Genomic DNA, 21462 nt, shown 5'->3' on the forward strand with positions numbered 1-21462 from the left:
CACTGAAGAGTTTAGGTAATTTGTAATAGGTAACCATAACATGTCTCTTTTAATAGCAAGGGATATGGGGGAAACATAAGCTCTATGCAGCCTATGATTATAAAATACACCATGCCACCAAGCCTGAAATGATGATTGAGGCGGGTCCTTCCAATTTTTCGTAATTTGTTGAAAGCCAACAGTAAATCCAAGATCACAATAGAATCTTTTAGAAAATGAAACCAGTCAGCTGCAAGGCTACCAAAAAATATATTTGCAAAGCTAAGGCAATTTGAGTTTTAAAAACAGTATTAATTTGACTTCATACTTTAACCCAAAATTGAAATGTATATGGACATTAAAAAAGCATGTGTTTGAGATCGGAGACTGGCTTATAATAGGACCAACAAGAGGACAAAAGGTTAGAATTCATTTTATGTAAAGAAGAAGGTGTAATTAAGAACCTATTATATATAAAATATAAAGTTTGAATTGCATTAGCTGCTCTAGAGGACTTTCGTATTTTAATCCACACCTTATTCCATAAAGGAGGTGAAAGCGAAATATCCAAATCTTTCTCCCATTGCATTTCTATTGCTGATTTAGGTCTGTCTTCAGGAAGAGCTGTAATAGTTTGATAAAGACAAGAAGCTAATGCAGACTGTAATAATAGATTCTTAATTGGAAGAGGATGGGCCGAAGGTGCTTGCAGAACTGGAAAAGATTGATATGAACTATTTATAACATGTTAGAGCATCATATGTTTTATTAAATGAGGTTGGAAATTAAAAAAGAAATTGTGCCTGTACAAAAGAAAGAGGCGCATCATTTTCAAATAATTGATGCTCCCATCTTAACCCATTCAAATGCCATGATTTCCAGTAGATGGTTCTATTATCCAACTTAATGAGCTTATTGTCCCAAATTGATGAATTTAGAAGCTGCACTCTATCTTCATTTTTTGAAGCAAAAATAGGCTATAGAATTCTACGTGAGTTGTTCAAAATCGGGAGGGAGCTAGATGTTGGTTTATTTGACAGTGATAATACCTCCGGAAATGTAAAGGGAACACTGAATTACTTTTCAACTTCAACCCATAAAGGTAAAAGAGCAGAATCATTGTCCTTCAATAAACAAGAAGCTTGCTTAAGAGAAAAAGCCATATGATAAGAGCAGAGATTCAGAAAGTTAAACCCTCCGCTGCATTTAGGTCTCAGTTCAGCTTCTTAAAATAAAATCAGGGGATATTAATTGGAATGTTTGACAAATAAAAGAGGATTACAGGAAGTAACATCATTTTAAGAGAATCTAATTTACCCCACCAGGATAAAAATAAAGGGTTGCATTTAGATGTAAGAGAATCAAGAACAGAAAAATAATTGCAAAAAATTACAAGAAATTGTGTCTTTAAAAGAAGGTTTAAACCACAGACCTAGATATTTAATTTTATCATTGTTCCAGTGAACATTTGAGGATTTAAAATCTCCAGGAAAGCAGAATTTATTCAAAGGAAGTATTTCACACTTATCTTTATTTAACTTATACCCTGAAATAGAAGCAAAATTCCGTACTTCGCATAGAAAGGAAGGAAGTGAAGATTTCGGATTTGATGTAAAAAGTAAGATGTCATCAGCCTAAGCCGAAAATTGTATCTGTCTTTCCCCATATTGGAAATCATGTAAATTTGAATTAGCTCTAAGTTTCAATAAAAAGGGTTCCAAGGCAAGAATAAACAAAAGTGGTGACAACGGACATCCCTGGCAAACTCCTCTATGGAGTGAGAACGAGGGAGAGATGAGACCATTTAGAAAAATAGTGGCTTTAGGAGAAGAATACAATAATAAGATAAAATGTATGAATTTAGCTCCCAAGCCAAACCATGAAAGCGTTGAAAAAATAAAAAATAAAATTAACACTATCAAAAACTTTTTCAGCATCTAGAGCAATTGCAGATAAAGAGTCCTCATATGTCACAGACTTACTTAAAATATTTAAAAATGAGCATATGTTGTCCGATAGTAAGCGTCCTTTAATAAATCCAGACTGCTCTTTACCAATTAATTTAGGGAGAATCAATTCCAAACACAGAGCAATAATTTTAGAAAACATTTTATAATCAAAATTTACTAGAGATATAGGTCTATATTTCTTACAAAACTTTGGATCTCTGTTATCTTTTGGTATAAGAACTATTAAGGCCTCTTGAAAGGACCCTCCAGAGGATTTTGTGTTAGCAAACTAGGTAAAAAGTTTAAATAATCTTGGAACTAATAATTTAGAAAAATGAAAATAGAATTCAATAGTAAAGCCATCAGGGCCTGGGACTTTATCTTTTTTAATAAGATTTAGTGCATTGAGAATGTCAATAATAGAAATATCATTATCAAGATCAGAAAAATCAAAAGAGGAAAGTACAGGTGGATTAATGGTAGACAAGTATTGATCAATAAGATCCTGTGTGGGAGCAGAATCAGGAGTATACAATTGTGTGAAGAAATGAACGAATTCATCCAAAATTTCTTTGTTCTTATGTAATAAAAGTTGGAGGAGTTATAAATAGATTCTACCTTTGTTCTACCTTTTTTGGTTTTAAGATTATTTGCTAGAAGTTTTCCTGATTTATTTTGCCCCCCGTAATACTTAGCACTGGACTTAAGAAGATAAGAATTAGCAATATCAGTTGAGTTTTTATTGAAAGTAAATTTAGCTTGAAGTAATTCATTAAGACAACTTGTAGATTTGGAAGAGTAGTATAGGTTTTCTAATTGTTTGATACGATCCATTAACTGAAGTAATTTTGTATTAGCCGTTTTCCTTTTGTTGGCAACAAAAGACATAATAAAATCCCTGGAGGCCGCTGTGAATGCATCCCAAATAATTTGAACAGATATCTGAGGGGTATCATTTTCTACAAAAAATTGTATGACAAACTTCTCAAATTAGTATTGAGAAGGAATGAATTATTAAATCTCAATTTATTACTTGGATGATTATGTCCATTGTAAGACCAAGATCCATACTCACTGGAGCATGATCCAAGATTAATATGGAACCAATTTTCGAACTCAAAACGTGTTGTACGAGCTGCTGTGAGACAAATAAATAATCAATCTTCAATTGGGAAGAATGTACTGGGGAAAAAAAGCAAAAATCCTGTAATGTGGGGTTACAAAATCTGCAAACATCCGTTAATGCTCTTTGTTTAATCATGGAATTAAACTGTGAAAATATGGTGGATGGAACAAATCTAGAATTGGATTCCGATCAGGAAAAGGATCCATAACCATATTACAATCTCCTCCAAAAATCAAATATTTATCTGAAAGAGTCATTATTTTAGTTAATATTACATTCTGAAAAGATTTGTCAGGTTGGGTTGGAGCATAAACATTAAATATAGTTAATTGTACTTTATTAATATTCATTGAAACTATAAACCATCTACCTTGCTCATCAAAATCTTGAGCAAAATCTGAAATATTCATCGCTTTATGGCACAGTATAGTAACTCCATTTCTTTTTCCGGTACCCGGAGATGCAAAAACATGACCTACCCATTGTCTTTTAAGTTTGGCCACCTCATCACCTGTTATATGAGTCTCTTGCAACAAGGCAATATCAGCTCTCAATTTTAAAATATGTGTTAAAACTCTCTGACGTTTTATTGGGGATCCCAAACCTTTAACATTCCATGAAAGAAATCTAATTATCATATAATATAAGGAATAAGTAATATAACTATGTAATAATGCATATAAACCAGTTATTAGTATGAAGAAATTGAACCAAAAGAAATAATTTGATGGACAGAATGAGAAAAGTAGAACTAAGAACATGAGAAAACAGGAATAAGAAAAGGAGGAAAAAAGAGGAAAAGCAGAGGAGATGAAGTTAAAGAAAACAAACAGAATATATTATAGAAGGAAACATTAAAACTACAGAAAAAAACACAAAACAAGATATAAAAACATACCTATAGGACAAAAATAATGTGAGGGTGAAACCACCAAGGGAAGATGATGCAACCTTCACTTCACTTCACAACTGCAGATACGGAAGGGAAGAGAGACCCGGCCCCTAGGGTTGCCACCACAAAAGACTACCCGTTAATGAATGAAGACCTAAAAAGAGAGGAACATAGGAAATAATCAAATCCCTTAGATACTCTAACACACTTAGGCCCTCATTCTGACCTTGGCGGGCGGCCAAAGTCCCGCCGTCAGGTTACCGTTCCGCGGTCGAAAGACCGCGGCGGTAATTCTGACTTTCCCGCTGGGCTGGCGGGCGGTCGCCTTCAGACCGCCAGCCAGCCCAGCGGGAAAGAGGCTTCCACGATGAAGCCGGCTCGGAATCGAGCCGGCGGAGTGGAAGCTGTGCGACGGGTGCAGTTGCACCCGTCGCGTATTTCACTGTCTGCGCAGCAGACAGTGAAATACATGTAGGGGCCCTCTTACGGGGGCCCCTGCAATGCCCATGCCAGTGGCATGGGCACTGCAGGGGCCCCCAGGGGCCCCGCGACCCCCCCTACCGCCATCCGGATCTCGGCGGTCCGACCGCCGGGATCTGGATGGCGGTAGGGGGGGTCGGAATCCCCGCGGCGGTGCAGCAAGCTGCGCCGCCGCGGAGGATTCAATGGGGCCGCGGTACACTGGCGGGACCCCGCCAGTGGTGCCGGTCCGACCGCGGCTTTACCGCCGCGGTCGGAATCCCCATTGGAGCACCGCCGGCCTGTCGGCGGTGCTCCCGCGGTCCTCCGCCCTGGCGGTCAAAGACCGCCAGGGTCAGAATGACCACCTTAAGATTACACGAACCAGTAATGGGCAAAACCATTAAATAAGAGCAAAAAAGAAAAACAAAAATCTATACATTAGTCAAGTCTCTGATATTTTGGAAGTATCCATTGTTTTACCTCTATAAGAATCAATAAATCGCTGAAGTAATACTGAATCTTCATATGTTGTGGTCTTATTATTGTAAGTCACATTGGACAAGCATGGATGGAAGAGACCATATCGAGCATTAAGTGACTTCAATGCCGGATGCATATCTATGAATTTCTTTTGTTTGTCCGCCGTCGACTTAGCACAATCCTGAGCAAAAAGTAGATTGGAACCTGACCACGTGATTGGACCTTTAGCTCTTGCTGCTCTGAGAATCTTTAGTAGGTCTACATATTCCAAAAAATAAAGTATCATTCCTCTTGGTTTCTTTGACGTCGAAGCCAAATGTGAAGGATGTCCAAGTCTATGCGATCTTTGTATATTTAAAGCAGGAGAAGTAGGCAGGTCTAGAATTTTGGGCAGAAACGACTAAAAGACAGATAAAGAGTCTGAACCTTCAATTCCTTCAGGTAGACCATAAATATGTAGATTACTTTTTTGGTTCTGATTTTCTATATCCTCTGCGTACTTTTTCAACATAGTAACTTCAGCTTGTAGAGATTGGATAGATGTAACTGAATCCTCAAGCACTTCCACTCTTCGTTCCACATGAGAGACTCTTTTCTCCACAAGTGACCATTTCCCGTTGTGATCCCGGAGCTCCAATGAAGGCGTCCATCTTCGTACAGCACCAAGCCACACACCCCCCATGAACCTCCACTCTATTGGGGTCACAACTAGTGGATTTGCTTAGCCCACAGAGGCACAGCCTTAGCCTTTACCACCAGGTGATGTGTAAAACATAAGCAACCATATGAAACATCACAGTTATAATTAGTGGAACTCAAAAATCATGTGTTATGGGAAAGAACATTCGAGAACACCAGGACATAATGGATTCATTTTAATGAATTATTATTAAAATAAAATCCTTTGCTAGAGCATACAATGTGAATAATAGCTGTTATGGAATTCAACTATATAGTAGCAACCAGATTTATCAGGTGTGTGAATAACAGCTATTGTAACATATTGGACAAACCATAAACCTTTATTTTGTATAGTATTTACAATTTCACCCGAAAGGGCCTAATTTAAGTTTTGGAGAAAGTTCACACCATATATATCATCTGAACCAATGTTCAGTAAAATAACAACATGTGCTATTCTTACCTCCGCTAGCAGGCAGGCTAAGCACACCGAGCAAAGAGTAAAGATGCCTTCTGGTAGCCTTCAGCAAAGGAAGATGATACAGTTCTATATGACCTCTCCATCCAGTCTGCCTATCCTGTCTCTTTGTTGATACTCTTTTCTTTATGCAATTTATCGGATCATTTTTCAACATTTTAGAATAAGCAATTAGCCAAAATGCCTCGGCACTCTCTAAAATACTTACATGCTCACATTTAAAAACAATAAGGAAGAAGAAAAATGATCCATTTCCATGAAACCTTGATCTTTATTAAAAACTATTTCAAGAACAAAGAATTTGATTTACTTGAAATAATGAATATATTCAAGCAGACTTGATTATCAGACTGCAATGAATGACAAGAATAAATGTGCATTATATATTTTAATAAACTATATATATATATATATTCATTAAAAAGGAGGACTCCTAAAAAGAAATACATAATAATTATAACAGAGTGAGTATCTTTAGGTCAGATTGTGGTGTATAGATTACAGAATGTTGGAAGTGTAATGTAATGCTGTGTGGGGAATGCAAGGTCGGCCTTTGAATACAGACAGTTGGGATGAGTGGGTGGTTTAGGAGGTAACATGAATTAGCTTTGAGAATAATCTTATATTATATTCATCTCCCATAGAGCTGCCTTCCTTCCAAAACTGGTGATGAGTTGTTAAATAGTAACCTGTGCACAACAGATTGCACATCACCCATTGCCACCAAAACAACCAGTGTCAAAGGCAAAAGGTTTCGCCTTTGTCTTTTTTTCTATCTAACTGCCTTAAAATAACATTTGTTTTATATTTTGTAACACAAACATTAGTATAATTGTTTTAAATATTTTTGAGCCAGTTAGATAGAAAAAGAGACAACGGCGATACCTACTGGCTCTGGCTGAAAAGGAAGAAGACAGAAATGGCATTTGGGACAGAAAACAGAAGATAGGAGCGGAAACAGAAGAGTGAAGACAGAAGAAGGCATTTAGTAAAGAAGAATGAAGGCAGCGAAGAAAGAAGACAGGACACAGCATGCAGTAAAGAAGAAAGAAGACACCAAAGACAGAAGACAGGCAGCAATGGCAGTGAAGACAGAAGAAGGCATGTGGTAAAGAAGAAAGAAGAGAGCGAAGAAAGAAGACGGCATGCGGTAAAGAAGACACCGAAGACAGAAGACAGCATGCAGAAAGAAAATAATCATTTGCAATGCAATGGGTCTCGCATTTGCCCAAGTTAGAGCTATTAGCTTGTAAACTCCTAATCAGACTTTTCTTGCCAATTAAATTGAAAATGAAAAGTAAAACAGTTTCACATAAGCAAGCCGATTCACAGCGCCACAGACGCCATGAGCATCAGCATGAAGAGACACACAAAAGGAAGAAGAAGTTCGCTTGTAGTCAAACTTATCGGCAAAACAGGGGTGATAGCGGAGGCGGTAACAAAACCTCCCCAAGGAGTGACAAACGTAAACCATTTGCCAATGTCATCAAAGGATTTTTGAAGGGCAAGCCCACAAATGAATGGTAGTGATGGGCATGAGGAGGGTGTTGTTAAAAACTCAGATACATACTAACACTTGGGAAAATCAGCGTTTGTGCGCTGCTATGCTCAACCTAAAAAGAGACAAAGCAGACCAACAAAAATTCTGTGTGTGTTTATAAAGTAAAGATGCCACCAAATTAGCACATTTTTGTTGAAAAGCCAAAACAAGTTCTTATGGCATGTCAGGGAAGATCTGGCACTTTCAGGTCTTATTGGGTGACCCACGTATAAAACTGCAGGGGCAGATGACCCCAGCTCTTCAGTTAACAGATCACACTCAAATACAGCCCTAGGAGACCTGCTGGGCAACCATCTGGGCGCCAAAAACTGCCCTTTGTTAGCATGTGCAAATAAAATGACATTTTAAACACAACATTTAAAACACACACTTACTTTACAATCGACAGTATCACTAAAACACAAATCTTTTTTTAAATGCTTCGGGAAGCGTGTGTAGCAGTTTGGAAACTTATCTGGTTATTTTTCTAAAGAGAAAACAGGCTTGTCAAAGATAAACACGCACACACTCTTTATTAGCAGTAGAAATAAATATTTTTTTGCAAATGCTTTGGGAAGCTTGTGTGCTTTAGAAAACATACTAAATAAGTTTCCAAATTGCGTACACACGCATCAGGAAACATTTGAAAAAACATTTGTTTTCTACTAATAATGTAGTGTGTGCACATTTAAATGTCTTTTTACATGTTTTGAAAAGAACATTGTGCTTGATAATTTGATTCATGTATTTTTCATCCAATTTCACAAGGCAATTTACTGAAGCCTCTATTATGCCGGGAGGGGTATCTGACCATGACGCTATAGAAGTGAACCTCGATCTACAACTGCTGGTACCACTACGGGCCCTGGTGCCTGAATGCATTCTGGTATAAAGAACCCAAGGATCACCATTGGCTGTGTGCCCATGTACATCAATTCTTAAGTGATAATGAAGGGACAGTATCCTCAAGACTAGTGCTCCAGGAAACCGGCGAGGTCTTTGTCAAAGGGGAATTGATGAGGGTCTCAACTATAGAAAAAAATGAACTGCATCACAGTCAAAAACGCAAGTGGAACTCGGGATCCATAAGCTCATATTGATAAAAACAACATCTCTGCACCAAAACATACCTCAAGATTTGATTGCAGACAAATGTCACCTAAATCTGATATAAACAAAACAGGCTGAAATCCCCCTCTTACGTCTTTGTCCAAATCACTACGAGCTGTAAGGTTTGTTTCCTATTATTATCAGGCTTAAGATAAATACATACAAAGAAAAGTCAAGCACAATGCTTTTTTCAGAAACAAAAAACAAAATTTTAAACATGCACTTACTCTATATTATCAGTAGAAAACAAATTTTTTGAAACGCTTCGGAAAGCGTGTGTATTCACATTGGAAACATATTTGGTTACTTTTCTAAATAGCACACATGCTTGCAAAATATAAATATGCACACACTCTACATTCCCAATAGAAGCAAATCCTTTTAAAAATGCTTTGGGAAGCCTGTGTGCGCTTTAGAAAAATAACCAAATATGTTTCAAAAGCACATACACATGCATCAGGAAACGTTTGAAAAAACATTCCTTTCTAACTGACAATGTAGTGTGTGTGCGTTTAAAATACAACCACAACATCAAACAAACTAGCAACAAAAGTTGCACTCTGCAGAGTGCTCTAACAAAACTAAATTAGGCAGAGCACAGCGCGATCAGAAAATACCAATGGCAGGCAGGGGCGTGCTATACAATTGATAGCAACATGGAATAACCTTTTGTTTCATTAACAAGATGCCGCTAAACCCCAGCAGAGCAGACTGAAGATCTATAGGCCCCAATACAGATAAGCAATGCCCTGCGTGCCATGTCCAATTTGTGAGTGCTGGCAGAGAGGGGCCCTGGAGAGAGAGTGGGAGAGACTGAGAGACTCTCAGGGAAGCGATGCAAGGGCATTTGGTATTTTTATTTATACAAGCAGAAGATTGTGTTTTACAGTGACCTTTATAAAGTATGCACGACAAACAAAATCATGTTTCAACAAAAGAAAAAGAGCAAGGGGAGGGCAAGCTGACCCTGGAAAAGGCCCCCTCTGATTTTGGTTTTATATTTGCAGAGGGAGCTGGTGGGAAGGAGGGACTGAACAAGCACCCACAGCATAAGACAAACAGGCAAATACTAAGAAAGAAAGTCCCCTTAAGAAGAGATAAATAGAACATAGTGTAATTATACAGTAGTTGGTGTTGCTCCCAAAGAGAAAAAGGCAGGACAAAGAGGCAGAACTGACCACTAGCAAGCAAGGATTTTAAAAGGACACTGGAACCAATAAATAAAATTATTGAACCCACAGTATAAGCATACTTAAAAGTATACAACACTTCGAACGCTACACTCAACCTAAAAAGAAGACGGACAGCAACAGCAGTGAAGACAGAAGAAGGCATGCGGTAAAGAAGAAACAAGAAAGGAGACAGTGAAGAAAGAAGATGGCATGCGGTTAAGCAGAAAGAAGAAACAGAAGACGGCATGCAGAAAAAAAAGAAGATGGACTGCAGAGAAGAAAGAAGATAGAGAAGAAGACATCGAAGAAAGAAGACATCAGCGAAGTAAGAAGACAGCATGCAAAAAAAAAAAGACAGCAATGAAGAAAGAAGACTGAGAAAGATGGCAGTGAAGAAAGAAGACAGAGAAGAAAAAAGAAGTACCTTCAGCGTCACAGGATGGACACTAGCAGTGTCCAATAGGAAGTGACTGGAAGGAGTACTAGGTCCACACGCAACTCGATGGCTAGATTGGCGAAGCCAACGACAGGAAGTGACGTGTAGGCAACGTGTTGGCCAATCTGGACAGAGTAAATCAGAGCGATGTTGGAGTAAGCCAATGGTAAGTTCAGGTTAGTAAGGGGCTGGTTTTTTTTTAGTTTTTTTATTAACAAACGATTTTGCAAGCATGTGCGCATGGGCACTTGTAGGCGAAACCTGAAAAGGAACCTTCTATATTTAAACACAGTCATTGGATCTAAGGAAAATGTCTTCAATTAAAAAAAATACTTTACGTAACGGCAATCACAGTCATAAAGTCTGCTCACCCTAGTACACCATCATTCCTGTGATGTCCACGAATCAGAATGCATGCCAATTTGCTAACTACCTCATTTTTATTCATGAGGTTACAATGGGAATTTTATAAACAGACCTAGTAGTGCATAGGTCAGTTTAAAATATTCTTTACTGGTTTCAATAATACAAGTCACAATGAGTGACCAGTATTTTTTTGTCATCAGTGTTTCATATATTTGGCCCTTGGTGCACTGACACATGCTGATGGACATGCATTGAGTTGCAAAGAACTGAAGAGAACATTAAGTAGGTGTTTACATTCTTGCTGCTCGAACAGAAAGTTCCCTCATGCACTTTAAACTTAGAGGCCATTTCTCCTGAGTAAATGTTGGTGTACTTTGTTTGTGCAGTGTAGCTCAGGTTGAACTGTTATATGCATCATAGAGCACATAGCAAAAGCAGGAACTGAGGGCCAGATTATTATGACCTTGGTGGAGGGGATTACTCCATCCCAAATGTGACGGATAACCCGTCGGCCGTGTGACAAGTTCCATAGGATGTAATGGAACTTGTAATACGGCGGGTGGGTTATCCATCACATTTGGGGTGGAGTAATTGCCTCCGCCAAGGTTGCAATCGGGCCCGAGTATCAGATTTTCAATCATGTTGCCTCAAATGGGAAAAAAATCCACAGTGCACATTAGCTTCAACATGAAATGTTGGATCTCCTGAGAGTACCTCATTTTGTTGGCTTTTACTGGATGCAGTGGGAGCATTTAGGAAAGGCAGCAGGCTGGGTGGACTCTTTAGACATATCCCAGAAGGAAATAAGGCATCTGAACCGGTAAAGAACTGAGGCAGCAGTGCCCTCACTTTCCAAGTGATGCACAGTAGGGGCAAGAGGCAGGCGCTCATCAGCTTTTTCAGAACTTTGAAGTAGGTCTTGTCAGTAAAAACAAGACAACCCCTTGTAAAAGTCCTAAGTCGACCTATTGCTATACAGTTACTTACACCTGCATGCTCTAATATAGGTAGAGAAGCAATGGTTGAGTTACCTGTAGTAAGAGGTAGAAAACGTTTTCCACTCATTATAACTCTGGTTCATTTTCTGTTGACCTTAGCTACGTGTCTGGTATTGTTGACTGCTACTATAAGAGCAACGAGACAATTCGAATGGACCCAGAGCTTCAAGCATGGGTGTCAGAGATCTACACGGAAGGTTTCTTGGGGAGGAAATCTTCAGGTATGATTTGTTGAACTTGTTGCTGAGCATTTGTTGTTCACCATCCCCATGGACATTTATCTGAAGGACTGTGGCTTGATAACCGAACCACACGGCATTGAGCTTGACTGTGAAACGCACACGTTTTAAGAACTTTTGTGCTTGAAGTGTCATCTTTAGTTTAAGAATGAGAAGTTTCTAACACTGTTTGGAATTTAGAATCAAACTGGACAATTTCTATTCATACTGCATGTTTTTTAACAAAAAAAATAAAACGCAAATGCTTGTTTTATAATGCAAGCTTTTCTGTACGGCTGAACATTTTTAAGAGCACTAGAACTCAGGAAGACACTTCCAACAGTTTCAGGAATACAACTGGCATGTAGCACCCTATTGTGACTCTATATAAACTTTACCAGGAACAAATACCCCATAGGCATAACATTGCAATCACATGCCTGGAAGCTTACCATTAGTCTCCTAGGCTATCCCTGAAGGAAAAACTGTTGTAGCTTATGTGGCACAGGTTCTGACACATTCAAACATATAATAAGTATTTTTTTGGTATTGTTCTCTCAGGAGTGCCGTCATCACTACAGAACCGCGCTGAACTGGTCAAGTATCTGAATATGGTGATTTTCACATGTTCCGCTCAGCATGCTGCTGTCAACAGTGGGCAGGTAATTGTGAATTTTGCTTCTAGTACTGTAGGCGGTGATTGAAAATTAATCAATAGAATGTTAGACTCTAGAAAACTCTTCTGTACCATCAAAGTCTTAAGAAAGTGTGAGCAAGAACAAGCAAGGACAGGTATACTTTCTCTGCTAACTTAAGCTAGGATTGGTACTATATAAATACCACATACACATACAATTAAAATTGGATCAGGTGGTCACATTGTGAGTTTGTGACCTTAGGAATGACATAAAAAGGTCCAAGGGTTTTCAGGAGGACATTGCTCTGGTCGGAGGTTCAGTTATCCTGTAACCAGACATCTTCCTTAATGGGCCTTGTGCATTCAGAGCCCAAATCTGAATGTAGACAAATGGGCCAGCCTTCACACATGGTGGGACACACAGGTGTTCTTTTTCCCATTGAACCCCTGTATCTGTAATGGTTTCCCTTACTGTATTAGGCACCACATGGTGTGGGCTCCACAACAGCTCCACTCCTGTAGCATTGGCCACCCGGGCTCCAGTTCGCCTGTTTCTCAGGAAACAAGAGCCATATTTTCCTCCTCATGTGCCAGCTAAATTGACTTGTGTCAAGGATTCTGGGGCAATTCCTTACCTGTGTGAGGGTGAATTATGCCGCACACAGGAGAGTTTATAAAACCATAGCCCGCATTTGCACATTATAATAGTTATTTAGTAATTTTGAGCATACTACTGTCCCATAAATCTAGAAAAGGTGTGTGTGTGTGTGTGTGTGTATATATATATATATATGTATATATATATATATATATATATGTGTGTGTATATATATATGTGTGTATATATATATATATATATATATATATATGTGTGTGTATATATATATACACACATATACATATTCATATACATATTTGTAACTGATCAGACCATTTCAAGTGCATTAAAAGCTTCTAGTAGATTTAATCCACAGTTACCTACGGGTAACTTGATTGATATGTTTTATGAATTGGTGGTTGATGATATTGATCATTTTCACACGAATTGGAACAGTACTAAAGTGAAAAAATCTAAGAGAACCAACTTTTCAGCCTTAGATTTGAAAGATCTAAATGAGCTTAAATCCAATAGCACTAATGTCATCAAACCCTCAGATAAAGGAGGTAATATTGTTATTATGGACATAGATAGTTATGTGAAGGAGGCCAATCATCAACTATCCAACAAGCATCATTATCAAAATTTGAGCACCAATCCCACCATTGAATATCAAACCATCTATTGGGAGATGCTTGATACTTGGCACATGAATGGTCTTATAGATCAAAATGAGTATCTCTATTTGAAAGTTACATCTCCAAGAATTTCCTGCATTTACTTTCTACCAAAAGTTCATAAAAAAAAAATCCCCCCTGCCGACCAATTGTTAGTATGAATTCCTCCCTCCTGGAAAGTACTTCCTGTTACTTGGACCTCTTTCTGTGTCTCTATGTAACCGAACTGCCTTCGTTTTTACGAGACACCAATTACTTTTTAGCCAAGATTCACAATATTCTATGGCAATCAAATGTTTTATTGGTGACCATGGATGTGACCGCTCTTTATACCTCTATCATGCATGAATACGGTATTCAGGCCTGTAGTGACTTTTTAGGCACTCGCAAAATTGAATTTTTTCAACATACCAATATGCTTTTGAGCATGCTCAGATTCTGTCTTACCCACAATGCCTTTTTATTTGATAACCAGTATCATTTACAAAAACAAGGGACAGCAATGGGAGCTTCATTTGCTCCCACTTATGCAAACCTATATATGGGCTGGTGGGAGAAGGAAATAGCCTGGTCTGATTCTAACAGCAAGTATATGGAACAAGTGATACTATGGGTCAGATACATTGATGATCTTTTCCTCATTTGGGATGGTGATGAACATTCCTTGGCTCAATATGTCAAAATATTGAATAACAATGAGCTCAATATCCATCTAGATTTAAAATACAGTGCACAGACTATAGAATTTCTTGATTTTCAGATCACTGTCCAAAAAGACAGTTTACAGACAACAATATTTCGTAAACCTACGGCCTGTAATTCTATTCTGCATGGTAACAGCGGTCACCCAACAGCTTTGAAGTGGAGCATTCCATATAGTCAATTCTTACGGGCTTGAAGAATTTGTTCTAATGATGAATGCTTCAACATTAAAATTGCTATCATGACACAAGGATTTCTTGAAAGAGGTTATCCCTTAAAGATTTTAAAAGATGCACAGTTGAGGGTGTTAAACATGTCTAGAGAAAAACGTATTTTCAAATCTGGAGGCATTAATAATCATGGTCAAGATGATAGATCTCCGCCCAGACTTTTTCTTGAATTTAATTCCCAACATTCCCAATTGAATAACATCATACAAAAAAAAATGGCATGTTCTTAGACATGATTTATCTATTAAAGATAACATAGGTCCTCATCCTCAAATAACATATCGCAAAACTCAGTCACTGGGTGATCATCTCACCAGAAGTCTATTTAGCTCCAAAGCCAATTCATCCTGGCTATCGAAGAAAAGTCTTGGTTTTTGGAAATGTGGTCATTGTAAATCTTGTTTATACGCATAAAACACCCATTCTTATACTACATTTGAGCAGAAAATTTGTAAAATAACTGACCGTATTACCTGTGAAACTGAATATGTTGTATATGTTATTGAATGTGGCTGCCATAAAAAATATGTAGGTAGTACCATTCATAAACTAAAAGTGAGGTTTTTAAAACATCTCAAAGCTATCAAAAACCATGATCCATCCTATCCTTTAGCTAAACACTTTTGGGATGTACATGAAGGCAATTGCAGCTCCTTAACATTGCATGGTATAAAAACCATCACTGCCCATCCCCGGGAGGGCAACAGAACTGCCCATTTAAGACAAATTGAATTGAAAATTATTCTATTATTAGGCACTGAAAACCCTTGGGGTCACAATTTTGATGCAAAACTTCATGTACATTTGTGAAAATTCATGCTACTGTAGTCTCTAATTAGAAGCAATGAAATTCCTTATATATCAAGTAATAATTTGGATCATAATGAGTTTTCTATGGGATTCTGTAATTATAATAGTATTTTCGGACAAGGACATTGTTTTTCTGTGAATATATATACTATATATAGTATTTTCTTTTAGTGTTTTTACACCTTATTCACAAGTTTTGCACCTACTTAACACTTTTAGGGGAACATTTAGTAGTTTTTATATGTATGTCCCTGTCCTTGGATCAAATTGTTTTTTTCATTTTCCTCCTTACATTGACAAAGATCCCTTGTTTGTATCATAAATATAATATTTTGAATTGACATAATACCTATATCTAGATGATTTTAACCCCTTCATAGAACTATTTAATTATCTATTTATATATGAATTCAGTATTATTATTAAGATGAATTGAGATATTTAAATGTTGGTATCAATTATGATAAGATTTTTGGTTAGCTCTATATGTATTAACTCAGCAATTGTCTCTTTTAAACATCGCTCTTATCTCCTCCTGTATCTACAGGTTGGAATTAGTTAATGTATTTACTAATTCATTTATTTATAGCTTGAATATATTAATTGTAGTTACTAATTGAAGATGTTTATATTATAATGCATAACAGTTATTCATATATCATGTTTTTGGAACAGCAGAGTCAAAATTCAATAGTATATTTATGTATGAACAAATATTTATATGTGGGTTATTTTCTTCTATAGAATTTCTAATTAATAATTGAAAATATTTATCTATTTATAGGTGAGAATGTTACAATATGATGCTGCAGGGAACCATATAAGATATATGTAATGCAATGTTTAGAACTTTGATTTCTATCCAAGAACGTGGGCACACAATTGACATTTTCATCTAAGACTGTTACGTTACAAAATGGCCGCCCCTTTTGCACATTTCTTCTCAGCTATGTTGTTAAAAGCAAAGAAGGACTATAGGATTTAAATAGTCAGGTGTAAAAATGCCTGCCAATGTCCAGTTGAAGGCTGTTGCCGAAACGTGTCGACATTTGGCTGGGACAGCGTGTGTTTGTTTGTTCGTGTTAGGCACTTCACAGATTTTTGCATTGAGGAACTATTTTTGAAAGTGACATTTATTTATCCATTTATTTTTGTTTATTATCACTTTTGCCTTTATATGAACTCGTTCAATAAAATGGAACCGACGATTTTGTACATATGAGTGATTTTTAATTTTTTTATTTCACTCTCTACATTCCACAAGCTTGTTTGGATATTGTGCAGCCTTTTGGTGTCTGATCAAGTTGCACCGCCTTTTTTGTAAATCATATATATATATATATATATATATATATATATATATATATATATATATACACACACACACACACACACACATATACATACAAATATACATACAAATATACATATATATATATATATATATATATGTATTCTCCAAATGGCCCCTTCTAGTCGCTCTCCATTAAGTCGGTGCTCGTGTCAGGGACAGGCCAAACCCTGTAAACAATTCTCCACCAAATAACGAAAAGCCAAACACGGCACTCACAGGAATCCTTTAGTTTCTTCTTTATTCATTAAACAAGGATCGAGTTTACCCAACACCAACCTGTTTCAACCAACAAGGTCTTGATCACAGTAAGTGAGTGATCCATTTACACATAATTTATAGTCTCTTCCATTTCATACTTTAATGGGGCATTATGGGATACATAGTCCTACCATTTCCAAATATAACACCAGATAGTGAATTAAACCCAATTTTATCACTAAACCTAACATCTAAATGAATTAAACAAAAACAATCTAACTACAACCATTCTTTGACCTACTCTCGCTTGCAATCACCAATCTTATATTTCAGGATATAAAACACCATTGGTTAAGCTGCGTAAAAGAACCCAACAAAGGAACCACACCTATTGTATCACTTTGAAGGAAATGTGTAAAGTATTTATATAACACTTCTTATAGTAATAAATTGAAGACACAACCCAAGACAAATCCTACACATATTTAGAAAATAATGTTAAAATGTAATAAAACAAGACTAAAATGACAAAAATCCAATTAGTAGAACCAGAGATACATAATTTCAAAGATTTAGGTGAAAGTAGCATCTAGAAACACAAATCACCACTTTTGGCTATTTGTTTGTGTGAGACCAAGAGAAAATCACAAGTTGAGGCTGACTGTGATGGAGCGTGGATTGGATAGAGGGACCAGGTTAGTCCTGTCTGTTCACATGGAAGGTGCTATGCTGCGGGCTGTCTCTGAGTCCTTGGCATGATGTTCCCGACCCACGGTGAGGTTCGCGGTCCACTTCTTGGGTCGTCGGGTCCACTGTAATTGTAATTGTAATTGTAATCGTATTTATATAGCGCTTACTACCCCTGACGAGGCGTCAAAGCGCTTTTCGATGAGTAGCACGCTACTCCGGTACCCAACAAGAATTAGTGATGGATTAGTATAATTTAATAAGGAGTACAGTTTTAGTATTATTATGAGTTAATTTGAGTTGCGGATATGAGAGTTTGTTAGTTCGATTGACTGGAGTAATGGAGGGGTGGAGGAGGAAAGAAATCCAGAAGTGTTAATTGGGAGTTTATCCTTCATTTACTCAATCCAAAGGCTTGAGATGAATAAAAGGGGAGCGGAGGAGAAAGAGGATGTGGAAGGGTTAGGGAGAGCATAGTAGCAGGGTGAGATGAATGCAGGAGAATTTAGTAGGGTTGTGTGGGAGGTCACAGAGGTAGAGTGAGGTTTGGTGAGTTAGATGTGGAGGTGGAGGGAAGAGCTTAGGCAGAGATATTTAGGAGATTAAAGTGGTCGAAGGGATTTGGGATGAGTCCGAGTGAGAATGGAGGATAGTTTGATAGAGACATGACATAAGAGTGATGAGTAGATAAGTGTGATAAAAAGAGAGCAGAAATTCATAGATATCTAGTATAACAACCCAAAAACAAAACAAAAAAAAAAAAAACGTTCTTCTTTTTGCCTGTAGTGAGGTCAGGCGGACCGGGATCAGGCCGTGAACCTCGACATGGTCATTGCATAGCTTGGTGCTGCTTCGTGGGTGCCCACGCGGCTCCCCTATAATATTACTTACCTTCTTGGGCGTCCTTGGGGCCTTGTTCTTGCTTTCTTTTTTCTCCTGAAAATTGGGGCCATATTTCTTCTTCCCAGAATGCCCTTAACCTCCCAGCATGCACTGGTATCTTGTTCTCTTTCGTATTTCAAGATGGTGTCCTTTCTAGTTTTCTCTACGGTACGTTCCCAATCCAAGATGGCGTTTGACTTTTTTTCTGTTTGTCACTTCCTGTTCATCGGTATATAAGAAGCCTGAGTTCCTTTCTTCCTTGTATTGCAACACTTCCTGTTGTTGGTGGTCCTCGCTCCTGCCTGTCATTACTGTGGAGTATTCCTTCATATTTCTACTGCAGTTCTCTGTTGTTCCAGCCCTTAAAATCCTGGTATCCTGACGTTCTCTCTATCCCGCTTAATGGAGTTCCTGTACAAGAGGTTTTTTCCCCTTTGGGTTTTTCCTCTGGGACTCCTTCTGGAGGGCAAGGACTGTATTGACGCCTAGCTAGTCAGCAGCATTGTGGCAACCATAAACGGTCACCCCTATCTCGGCAAGACCAGAAATTGCAGAACCTGAAGTCGCACCTCAGTTCCATCCGACAAGGGCTGTGAGAGAAGTATGGAACATGTCAGGAGGGAGCCACGAACAGCAGGGAGAGCATTACAAGGGTCTATCGAGGCAGCACGAAGGGCTGCCAGCACGAAGGGCTGATGGGTGTCCTGGACTGTCGATTCTGTAGCTCAATGATTCTGTTGGTGTCACAGATGTTCCTGGCTGGAGCTTCATTTTGGTGGTCACCGTGACTGTTGATGCTCTAGTGCGAAGAGTTGGTTCATCTGAACTTTTTGTTGGTGGTTCGCTCGGTTGGCAAAGTCTTGGCCAAACAAGCCTATTTATGTTGATCCAAAAAATGTCAAGCAAGCTCAAACGAGCCACACAAAGGGTTCAGGACCTGAGGGGCACCACTCAGGGTCAGGAACTTACTGCAGCACAGGCCAGTAAAGCTCGGGCAGGTCCGGTTGCAGGTCCAAGCAGCAGGTCAGCTGAGCAGTTGCTGGGAGCCTCTGTAGCATATCTCTGTAGCTCAAAACAGAAGGCCAGCTGGCTGACCATTGGAGTTGCTTCAGCCAGGAATGAAGGGTGCAGGTCCAATCTTCCTTCTCAGTAAGCAGGGCAGCAGAGTTGCAGTCCTTTAGGCAGCAAAGCAGTCCTTCTGTAGCATCCACAGATCCAGGAGTGTACTGACGTGTTGGTTTCTGAGGTCCACTATTTATACCTGGTACCTCTTTTGAACCTGTTAGAAGCTTCTAGAGGTGGTTTACATTTGAAGTGCACTTTTCCTGCCTTCCCTGGCTCCAGAAAAACTGCAGAGGGTATGAAATAATTTGTGTTGAGGAAGGACACAGACTATTCACCTGTAATTGAGGCTATGCTTACCTCCACTCTCCCATTCTACCACTGATTGCCCACCCAGGTACAACTAAACTTATTATTGTGTGTGGCTGCCTAGGAAGAATACACAAAGTTTAACTGCCAGCTACAAACAGTCATATCACCCAGAGACAGGCAGCAGGCTTTAAATGGCTAAGGCAGGAAAATGTTTACTTTCTAAAAGAGGCATTTTCCAAATTGTAATCAAAATCACGACTTCACCATAGAAGAGGGTTTTTCATTACAATTCAAACACAATAAGCAAGTTTACCTATTCCAGTTTGGAAGTTACAGCTTAAGATAACTCCAAGGTTATCCAATGGGAGAATGGGCCTGGCAGTAGTGAAAAATACATTTAAGAGTGTTTCACTAACAGGACATGCAAAACCTAAAATTACATGTCCTACTTTTCAAATGCATTGCACCCTGTCATGTGGGCTATTCCGGGCCTACCCTAGTGATGACATATGTTTCAAAAAGAAGGTTTGGGCCTGGCAAAAGGTTTATTTTGCCAGGTCAAAATGACAGTTTAAAACCGTATACACAGGCTGCAATGGCAGGCCTGATACAGGGTTAATGGGCTGCTTAAGTGGATGGCACAATACATGCTGCAGACCTTCTAGTAGCATTAGTTTACAGGCCCTAGGTATATGTAGCACCAATTTACTTAGAAGTAAATTACATACGCCAATTGGGAATACACCAACAAAGCCATGTTTTAAGGAGTGAGCACATGCCCTTTAGCACTGGTTAGCAGTAGTAAAGTGCACAAAGTCCTAAGGTCAGCAAAAATGAGATCAGCAAAAATGCAGGAGGAAGGCAAAAGGTTTGGGGGAAGACCACCCTAAGGTTGACAGGGATAACAGTTGCTATACCAGCATCCCTCAAAAACTTATTCCAGCTAATGATCCAAATTGACAATTCTATATAATAAATATATATGGAATATTGAAGTCAGTCTCAATACAAACCTCTAAGGCCTGCTATTAAACCACCTTCTAAGGTGTCTGATCCAGAAGATGAACCCATTTTAGTGAGTGCTACGAAAGGTGCTTCAAGGTCATCTTCTGAGGTTCTGTCCTCTAAGCCCTGCATGTCATGAATTGAAAAAATAGGAACTTGCCCCTAGTGCAAGGAGTAAAGGCATGTGCTAGACTCCCCTGCTCCCTCCTATGCTATCCCATGGTTTTGTCCCACTGAAAGGGGGCATCTCGTAGCTCCTCTGAACTGCAGAACCTCAATGTTATTCTGGCTATTCACTGGACTTTCAGCAACAGACTCCAGTCCAAAAGAAAGAGGTTCCAGTTGTGGTAAAAGCTGTTGACAGGACTTTAGTGACTTCTGGCTGAGTCACTGAGGAAATGTAGGTTTTGTCTATTTGAAT

The 21462-nt window shown here is 38.5% G+C and overlaps 1 pseudogene; it reads left to right on the forward strand.

The window, feature by feature from the left end:
* Positions 1 to 21462, forward strand: part of LOC138267086 (polyunsaturated fatty acid lipoxygenase ALOX15B-like) — a 235399-nt pseudogene that overhangs the window by 168873 nt on the left and 45064 nt on the right.

This window comes from Pleurodeles waltl, chromosome 12, assembly GCF_031143425.1.
Source record: "Pleurodeles waltl isolate 20211129_DDA chromosome 12, aPleWal1.hap1.20221129, whole genome shotgun sequence".
NCBI classification, from domain to species: Eukaryota; Metazoa; Chordata; class Amphibia; order Caudata; family Salamandridae; genus Pleurodeles; species Pleurodeles waltl.